The sequence below is a fragment of the Prionailurus viverrinus genome, chromosome C2 (assembly GCF_022837055.1).
Source record: "Prionailurus viverrinus isolate Anna chromosome C2, UM_Priviv_1.0, whole genome shotgun sequence".
Classification (NCBI taxonomy): Eukaryota; Metazoa; Chordata; class Mammalia; order Carnivora; family Felidae; genus Prionailurus; species Prionailurus viverrinus.
Window position 1 is genome coordinate 34663428 of NC_062569.1, and position 9968 is coordinate 34673395.

The window sequence follows — 9968 nt, forward strand, 5'->3', positions numbered from 1 at the left end:
CCCAGTGCCCCTCTCCTCCTCTCATGCTCTCTCTTTCTCTCTCTCTCTCAAAAAAAAAAAAAAAGAAATTCTAACAGTTCTAAAATTATTTAAAAAATGGACTGGAAGTTATATTTGAATACGAAAATATTTCCACAAAGAAAACATCCCAGGCAACTTCTACCAAACAGTTATGTAATTACATTAATCTTACACAATCTCTTCTAGAAAATAGAAGAGGAGATGCCTCAACTTATTTTAACAAGTTTATCATAATCTTGGTGGTAAAACTTGACACATTATGAAATGAAAATAATAGGCTAATTCCACTAATAAACATAAATTAAAAAATATAAAATGTACTATTAGCAAATTGAATCCACTAACATTTAGCAAGCATAACACATCTTGGCAGAGTTGCATTTATTCCAAAAATGCAAGATTAGTTTAAGATTTGAAAACCAGTCAATGTAATTCACCAAATTAACAGAAAGGAGAAAAAACATATGATCATATCAACAGATATAGAAAAAGTAGTTGAGAAAGTTCCATCTGTGGTAGAAAAAAAAATCTTATCAGCCAACTAGGAATACATGGGAACTCAGTCTGATAAGAGGTATCTATACAAACTCTATAGTCAACACCATACTTAGTGGTGAGCCTTTTCTCCCTTTTCTCCCAAGATCAGGAGTGAGGCAATGATGTCCACTGTCCTCACTTCTATTTGGCATTGTCCTGGAAGTCCTAGCAGAGCAGTAGGGTAAGAAAAGAAATAGAACTAATGAAAGGAATAAATAAAACTCTCAGTATTGAAAGAGGATAAGACTGTATATGTAGACTATCCAGAAAGATCTGCAGATAAGATATTAGACTTGGTAAGAGTTTAGCTGGCCACAAAGACAATGTACAAAAATTAATCCTGTTTCTATCTACCAGCCACAAGCAGAAAAATATAAAAAGATGCCACTTTAAATATACCAACAAGTATCAAATACCTAGAAGTAAATCTAACAAAGCTTGTACAAAACCTCTATGGAGAAAACTATAAATTATTATTGAAATAGGGACACCTGGGTGGCTCAGTCTGTTAAGCGTCCAACTCTTGGTTTTGGCCTCAGTCATGATCTCATGGTTCGTGGATTTGAGCCCCACGTTGGGCTCCATACTGACAGTACAGAGCCTGCTTGGGATTCTCTCTCCCTCTCTCTTTGCCCCTCCCCTGCTTGTTCTCTCTCTTTCTCTCTGTCAAAATAAATAAACTAAAAAAAAAAACTATAAATATATTGAAAGAATTAAAATTAAGGACTAAAGACATACAATAGTTATAGATTGGAAGACTCAATGCTGTAATGATAGCAGTTCTCAAAGCGATCTATAGATTCAATGCAATCTCAATGAAAGTCCTCACTGTTCTGTGGACTTTTACAAGGTGATTCTAAGGTTTATATGTAAATGCAAAGGGATAAGAACAGCAAGGACAATATTGGAGAAAGAAATAAGTATGTAATGCTTCCTTGAGACTTATTTTAGGGTTACAAATATTCAGACAATATGGTGCTGCCACAATGATAGACAAATATAGTGATGGAAGAGATTTGAGAATCTAGAAATAGATTGTGCATATGTGGATGTTGATTCATGACAAATGTGGTACTACAGAACAGTGGAGAAAGGTATCCACAATAAAAAGTACAGAGAAAGTTGGGTATCCGTATATAAAAAAAGAAGAAACTTGGCCTTTACCTTACATCATACACGAAAATCAAATCCACGTGTGTTGTGTATGGAAATGAGAAATATAAAAGTAGATTTGGGAAGATACAATGGGACAATATCTTTATGACTTTGGGTATAGGGATAGTTTTCTGTTAGAGCCAACAAAAATCACTAAACATAAAGGAAAAAGTCTACATTAAAATCAAGGACTTCAGTTCATCAAAAGATACCTTAAGGAGGGAAAGAAAACTGAAGTGACAGAATGAAAGATACTTCACACACGTTGAACAAAAAGTCCATGTCCAAAACCTACAAAGGACTCCTACAAATCAATAAGAGAAAGACAACCCAAAAGAAAACCGAGCAGAAGTCTTAAACAGGCATCTCACAAATTATGGCATTCAAGTGTCTAATAAACATTTTAAAAGCTGATAGACCTCATTAGTAATAAGGGAAATGGCAATTTAAGCCACAATAATATACCTATCAGAATGGCTAAAGTTGAAACATTGGGAAGCATCAAGTCTTGGTGAGGATGTGGAACAATGGGAACTCTTCCACATCACTGGGGTGAATGCGATATTGGTACAACTGCATGGAAGAGAGTGAGGAATCATCTAGTACAATGGAAGATACCCAGCCCATGACCCCAGCAATCCCTTTCCCAGAGATATACCCCAAATAAATGTATACCTGTGTGTGGCATTGTGATATGATAAATGTATATTTTGGTCTTCACCCCCAGCTTCTGGCCAGTGCTCCTAATACCTTTATAATTTCCTAAGCAATAAAGGTGCTAGGAACATCTTTTGTTCTAATATTTTGTCTTTGACACCAGTTCTTGAAACAGAGCTCTAACTCTCTTGGAATTTCTTGAGTGATTGGAGCATCTTTTGTTCTAATGAGGTATCTCTCAGTGGACTCCTGGGGCTCCTCAGGGGCTGGTCACCAGAAAGACCAAGCTGTGTTTAGAAGCTTGGAACTTTCATTTCTACACCATCCCATTCTCTGGGGTGGGGAGAGGGGCTGGAGATTGAGTTAATAATCAATAATGCCTACATGATGAAGCCTCCATAAAAATCCCTGAACTGTGGGTTTGGAGATCTTCCAGGTTGGTGAACATATTTACATGCCAGGAGGGTGGCATACTCCAATGCCATGGGGACAGAAGCTTCTACATGAGACCCATCTGGACCTTGTCCTAAATACCTCTTCATCTGGCTAATCATTTGTATTCTTTATCGTATCCTTTATTATATGATAAACTGATAAACACAAGTGTTTCCCTGAGTCCTGTGTTATAGTGAATTATTGAACCTGAGGATGGAGTCCTGGAAACCTTTGATTTGTAGTCAAGTTGGACGTAAGTGTGGGGAATCTGGGGACCCACTATTTGCATGCAATTAGCATCTGAAGGGGGGTGCAGTCTTGTGGGACTGACCTGTGGGATCTGATGCTAACTCCAGTAAATAGTGTCAGAATTGAATTGAATTATAGGACACTTAGCTGGTGTTGGAAACTTGGTTGGTGTGGGAAGAACGTGCACCTGGGGTGGAGGCGGAAATGTTCTGTGAGTACATAGAGGAAAAAGAGTTTTTCTTTTCACTGTGCCCTGGGATAGAGATAAGAATGCTTATTAACAACTGCCTGAGCAAATTGTGGTATGTTCACATGGAGTGTTATGCAACAAAGAAAATGAATTAAGTGACACCAAAAAACCAGAATCACTTCAAAACACATAAGGTGGTTTTTAGAAACCATACATACTTATGATTCCATATATTCATTCTGTTAGGTGCAGGAGAGGGCTACGATTGCAAAGCAATCTATGGTGGCTTTCAGAGTCCAATTTTTTGACGTGGTGAGGAGCACATAGATATTCAATTTATAGTAATTTCTTAAGTTATACATTGAGACTTTAAGGATTTTCTGAATGAGACTTATACCGAACAATGAAAACGTTTTAAACTACAGAGAAGGAGCTGATGGTTGCCAGAGGGGAGGTGGGGGGGGGGGGGATGGGCAAAATGGGTGAAGGGGAGAGGGAGGCACAGGCTTCCAGTTATGGAATGAATAAGTCATGGGGAATATAGCCTATGGGATTGTTAATATCATTGTATGGTGACAGGTGGTAGGTATACTTGGGATGAGCATAGTATAATGTATAGAGTGGTCAAGTCATTACACCTGAAATGAATGTAACATTGTGTGGCAACTATACTCAAATAAAAAAAATATTTTATAAGTCCCAGTATTTTACAAACACTGATTTGGTTGACTGAGCCAGGTGGATGGTAGGAAGTGAAAGGCTAGAGGGGGGGCTCGGGGATTTTGCACAAATTTGATTCTCACAACATCCCTACAAGCTGGGCGTTGGCATGCCTGTTTTTAGGTGACTTATCTGAGACTCAGAGAGGTTAAGTTGCTTGTCTGCAGCTAGTTTGTAGCTGCATCAGATCAGAATCTAGATGTAGGTCTGTGCCGATTCTGCTAAATAACATAAACTCCCCTGAAGCCTCCATTCGCAAATACTCCCCTGTTTGTCAGTAGCTCACTGACACTTGCCAGAAATGTCAAGACTGCAGGTGACTCAGTCCTGCTAAGGGCAGGTAGTCTGACAGTGTTGTCATTGTCTGCAGCTTTTGGGCTCTTTGAGGGCTCTGCCAGCTCTCTTGCCTGGCCTGTGCCTGGCCCCAGTTCCTGTTCTTTCCTCTTCACCTTTCCTCCTAGTCCACAGGCTCAGTGAGAGGAAAGTGCTGCTCTCTGATATTGAAGCATCTGCCAATCCCTGTGGAGCCCCCTCACTTCCAGAGCCACTTATTTGGGAGATCTGACATGGCCACGTGTTTATAAACAACCTTGTGTCAGGTGGAGCCTTGCTGGCCGGTGGGGCCTGCCTGGTGAGGATTATACCTGTACTTGCAACGACAGCTTCTCTGGCCAGCAAAGCCTCCAAACAAACCCCTGCCCCTTAGCCCTTCTGTTTGTTTGGCTTTGCACTGACTTGAAATGAATACCTTCATGGGTCTCTGCAGCAGGACGGACAGCACTTGGGACCTGTGGGGACAATGGCTGTGCCCACCTGTAGGTCAAGGGTCAGGCTCAGCAGGGCAGCCCTGTCAGTGCTTCAAAAGCTGAGGCCTCAGTCTTGTTGGGCTCCGCCCATGGATCAGTGACTGGCTGGCCCACAGGTGTGCCTGGCTATTCAAGTCCCTGTGACCAGGACAGGGGGTGGTCCTAGGCTGTGTGCCTGCGGCTTACGTGGGATTACAGCCCAGTCACAGGTGTCCACTCAATGCCAAGGAAGGGAGGCTGGGCTGGGGGCTCATATGCATGGGGTGGGGGAGAAGGCAGAGGCACCTGCATCTCCTTGGAAAGAGCATTTGATCATAGGCTTTGGGTGGCATTTCATGGGACCACTTGCTAATTCTTGGTCAGTATTTTTGAGAACTTCTGGAAACTTGACAAATTTGAGTATTCTTTTTAATTTAATGAATCTATACTTACCGAGTTAATTTTTAGAAACAGTGGAAGGAGAAAAATGGAAGAGGTGTGTGTGCGTGTGTGTGTGTGTGTGTGTGTGTATGTGTGTGTTTGTGTTGGGAGGGGCTGCTGCTGAAAAAAATCAATATAGAAGGCCAGTGGAGAGGTTTCTTATTTGTGTGTTCGCACAGGAAAAATTCACTGTGCCCCTTCTACACTCCAGATTACTGGGGTACAGAGATCCTGCCATTCATTCACTTATTCATTTTGCCAGTGGAGACACCAACCAACCAACCAACCATTTTCTGAGTAACTATTATGTCCCAGATTCTGGGCCAGGCACTGGAGATACAAAAAGAAACAGACAGTTCTAGCCCTCAGGATCTCTCAGCCCTGTGGTAGAGACAGATATGCAAACAGGTAATTGTAAGTGGCTATAAAACAGATTTCTCAAGTGATAGCAGTAGTGTCTATGGGGGATGCCACAGAGTAGAACATAACTGAAGCAGGTCTTACAGGAAGAAGAGCTTTTCAGGGGGCACCAGAGAGAAGGGAGCTGGAGGCAGAGGTGTACAGATCGGAGCATTTGGGGGAGCTGCAAGCTGGTGGTCAAGGTGGGAAGGGGATTGGGGAAGAGGAGGCACTTGGAAGGAGGCTAGGAACATGGGTCTAGGGATGACCATGTGGGGTTTGCTAAGGAGCTGTGCATGAGTTTGGACTTTATCTTGAGGACAAATGAGAGCAGGGCTGGGTTTTAAGCATAGAGTGACCTGACTAGATGTGAATGTGGAAGGTTTCCCTTGGCAGAGGTGGGCAGGGAGGGCTGTTACTTTCAGTGACAGAGGAAAGGGAATACAGTTGGGTGGCCCAGCCCCAGCCAGAAGGGCTCTGAGCATCCTCCCTGCCTCTCCTTATTCTACCTAACACTAGCTAACCCAAGGACCCTCCCCAGGAAGCCCTCCCTGACCTCTTGATCCTTCCCAAAGCCATGGTGCTACCTTCCATCCATGGAAACCTTTGCTTTTCTTTGATCTGGTGTTCAAACAAGCTGGCAATTCCCAATCCCTTTGCTGTCAAATCCCATTCATCCAACTCTCCAGACTTCTGCTCAAGTGAGCTTTCCAACATTAAAATTATCTTCTCAAAGAGAATAGATTCATTTATCCCCTTTACTTCAAGTTTTTTGAGAACCCACTGTATGTCAGATAATGGCTGGCCACCTCAGAGCAGGAGATGCTTCAAAAGTAAAGGAGAAGGGGTGCCTGGGTGGGTCAGTCGATTGAGAGTCTGACTTCAGCTCAGGTCATGATCTCACAGTTTTTGAGTTTGAGCCCCACATCTGTGCTGACAGCCCAGAGCCTGGAGCCTGCTTCAGATTCTGTGTCTCCCTCTCTCCCTGCTTTCGCTGTGCCTCTCTCTCAAAATAAATAAACATTAAAAAATTTAAAAAAAAGTAGAGGATATAAGCTGTGTGATGCCAGCTGCCTCATCCAATTTTCATAACTTTCTGCCAGGCAAAATTATCCCACAGTTTACCAATAAGGAACCTGGAATTTTAGGAGGAATAGTGGTTTCCTCAAGGTCACACAGCTAGAGAGGGGTCGGAATGGGGCAGTTTAGTCCTGCTCATGTTAAGACCCATGTTTGTTTGTTCACCAGCTACAATGTTAGTTTCATTTTGTGGAAAGCTGGCTTTCCTGTTATTTGTCCTAAATTCCCCTCTGTCAAGCTTCTCCCACCCCAGAACCCTCATCTAAAGGACAACCCCCATTTCATAGTACTGCCATTGGTCCCACCTACTTCTCAGTGGCTTTATAGTTGTGTTTACCAGTGACTGAGTAGAGTGTTGTTTTTAGTACTTTATGTGTATATGGTTCTTCTGTCCTTTTTCTAACTCATTATTGGTCATGGATTTCTTGTCTGTGGTTCCTGGTTCTATCTCAGGAAACCACCTTACTTTTTAAAAAAAAATTTTTTTTTCAACGTTTATTTATTTTGGGACAGAGAGAGACAGAGCATGAACGGGGGAGGGGCAGAGAGAGAGGGAGACACAGAATCGGAAACAGGCTCCAGGCTCTGAGTCATCAGCCCAGAGCCCGACGCGGGGCTCGAACTCACGGACCACGAGATCGTGACCTGGCTGAAGTCGGACGCTTAACCGACTGCGCCACCCAGGCGCCCCAAACCACCTTACTTTTAACACTGTTCTTGGGCTGGGGTGGGGGGCTGCAATTTCCACTGCAATAGTCTGTTTTGCACACAACTTCAAGGGATGCTGCATGGACAAACAAAGGGCATAGGGGTATAGAATCTCCTAAAGAGGAGCGGTGTCCTCTTGGAGGTTTGGTTGATTCCAGGTCTGGGGCAGGAAATGCACAGGATGATCCCAGATGATCTTACCATATCAGAAAGAAGGAAGGCATCAAAGATGAATGGGGTCGTGTCAAAAGTATAAATTAATATTTTAAATTACTGCCATCAGGAACAAAAAAAAACCCTATATGCACCATTGGCTAATCAAAAGGATGCTGTTGCAATAAATCTGACAGTTTTGAAGATGTCAAGTGAATCGCCAGAGAACCGTTACATGCAAATGAACCAAAAGGTTCAATTACACTTAGTTCCCCTGATCAGCTCTCTTCATCCAGCCCTGTAACAGCATTTTTATGGCACTGATCATGGCAGTAGAGTCATCTTTGCCTTGCAGTTGTTGATCAAGAGTACTGAGGCTTGAAAACATATTCTAAGTTAAACATCTCTGAGAGCCACTTGCTGACATTTCAGTGAACAAAGACTTTATTCACCTTAATGAGTTTTTGCCCTTAGTCATGGCATGCTTGATATTTTCCTCTATGAAAAACATCACCCTTAAGTCTGAAAACCTAGACCAGCATCTTCTTCCTATTAGGCCAGCACACATATGTTTGGTAAAGCAGGCTTTCAAAACAACTTTTCTCTTATTGTAAAGTGGCCCTAAGAGATAAGTATTCAAACTGCTAACTTTTCTATACTGAATTTCAATTAGAAGTTTTTACCACTCGGAACTTAAGAGCAGAGCTTTTAAAAACATGCTTTAGGGGCACCTGGGTGGCGCAGTCGGTTAAGCATCCGACTTCAGCCAGGTCACGATCTCACGGTCCGTGAGTTCGAGCCCCGCGTCAGGCTTTGGGCTGATGGCTCAGAGCCTGGAGCCTGTTTCCGATTCTGTGTCTCCCTCTCTCTCTGCCCCTCCCCCGTTCATGCTCTGTCTCTCTGTGTCCCAAAAAATAAATAAACGTTGAAAAAAAATTTTTTTTTAAAAAATAAAAACATGCTTTATGTGTGACGCAGGTTCCAGGAACCCTCATTGTGTGTAATAGCCACCATTCTCTGCCATTTTGCCCATCGGAGATTTGGCTCACCTCTGCGGGGATCTGAGCTGCTTATTTACCGTTGATAGTGATCTTCTCAGACTTACACATCTTGTTGAAAGTATATTTCCTTGTTATTTTACCATCAACCACTTCAGAAATTGACATGTCTTCCCAGACATTTGTTAGTATTATGGTGAACAAAGACTGGATAAAAGAGTCAGATCATTAATATCTGCATTTTCATAACCACTGTCCCCTCTACATCTGTCTTTTTGAACCCACTAAAGTGCATTGGTAGATAGTATGGTTCTGTAAGGATACCTTTTTTCAAATCATCTGCTTCTTTTTGGTACAGATAGAGGTGTGGTCCTACCTATGGTGAAGCACTTAACCAACTTGGATCCAATTACTCAAGCTATAACTTCAGAGGCATTTCTCAGACTAAAGAAATCTTTGAGACCCTTTAGTTTGCTTAAAAATTTTTTTAAAAATTAAATTAAATTAAATTTTAATTTTGAGATAGAGAAAGATGATGAGGGAGGAGCATAGAGAGAGAGGGAGAGAGAGAGAGAATCCCAAGCAGGCTCCGTGCTGTCAGCATGGGGCCCAATGCAGGGTTTGACCTTACAAACCATGACATTATGACCTGAACTGAAATCTAGAGTCAGACGCTTAACTGACTAAGCTGCCCAAGCATCCCTAATTTGCTTTTTTGATTTTGTTTTTTGTTATATCCCTTTTCATCTTCTTTATTTTATGTTTTTGAACTATTCTGTGATTTTTTTTCCTTGAAATTGCATACTTGACTTTTTCAATGTCATTGCAGTATGAGATGGTTTTCATACCATTATTTCATTTGCTCTTCTGTGACTCCGCTAAAACAAACTCCACTAAAGTAAAACCCACCTCAGCTCACTGTTTGGTATTTTAGGGAGTTAGTTGCTCATTAGATGTGTTTGGGGTGGAGCTCTGGTCCTGGTGTCTGTCATAGTCACATGGTGGACCTTAAGGTCAACAGCACATCTGTCACTACTATGTGACTCATTGCTATTCTGATTTTGCCTCAATAGCTTCATATTTTCACTGTTTACAAGCTTATGCTTCAGATCTCCTATTTTTAACCACTGATCCATGTTGTAAGTTGAAAACCTAATTGAAAAATTACTATATTTTATAAAGATAAATTAAAAATAACCCAAACCCCAGAACTTCTGGTTTCTCTGTGTTTGCAGAGAATTCACCGTGGTGGGAAGTGGAATGCTGCCCGGTGATATTTGTAAACAGAATACATGATCAAGAGGAACAATAGCAGGCAGCCGAACAGTTTGGGGAGGTCAGCTTATATAGTCAAAGGGAAAATAAAACTGGTTTCTAAGTTGGCAAACTCCTTTTTCAGAACATTTCAGGGAATTTCTAAGAAAACACATGCCCTGCCCA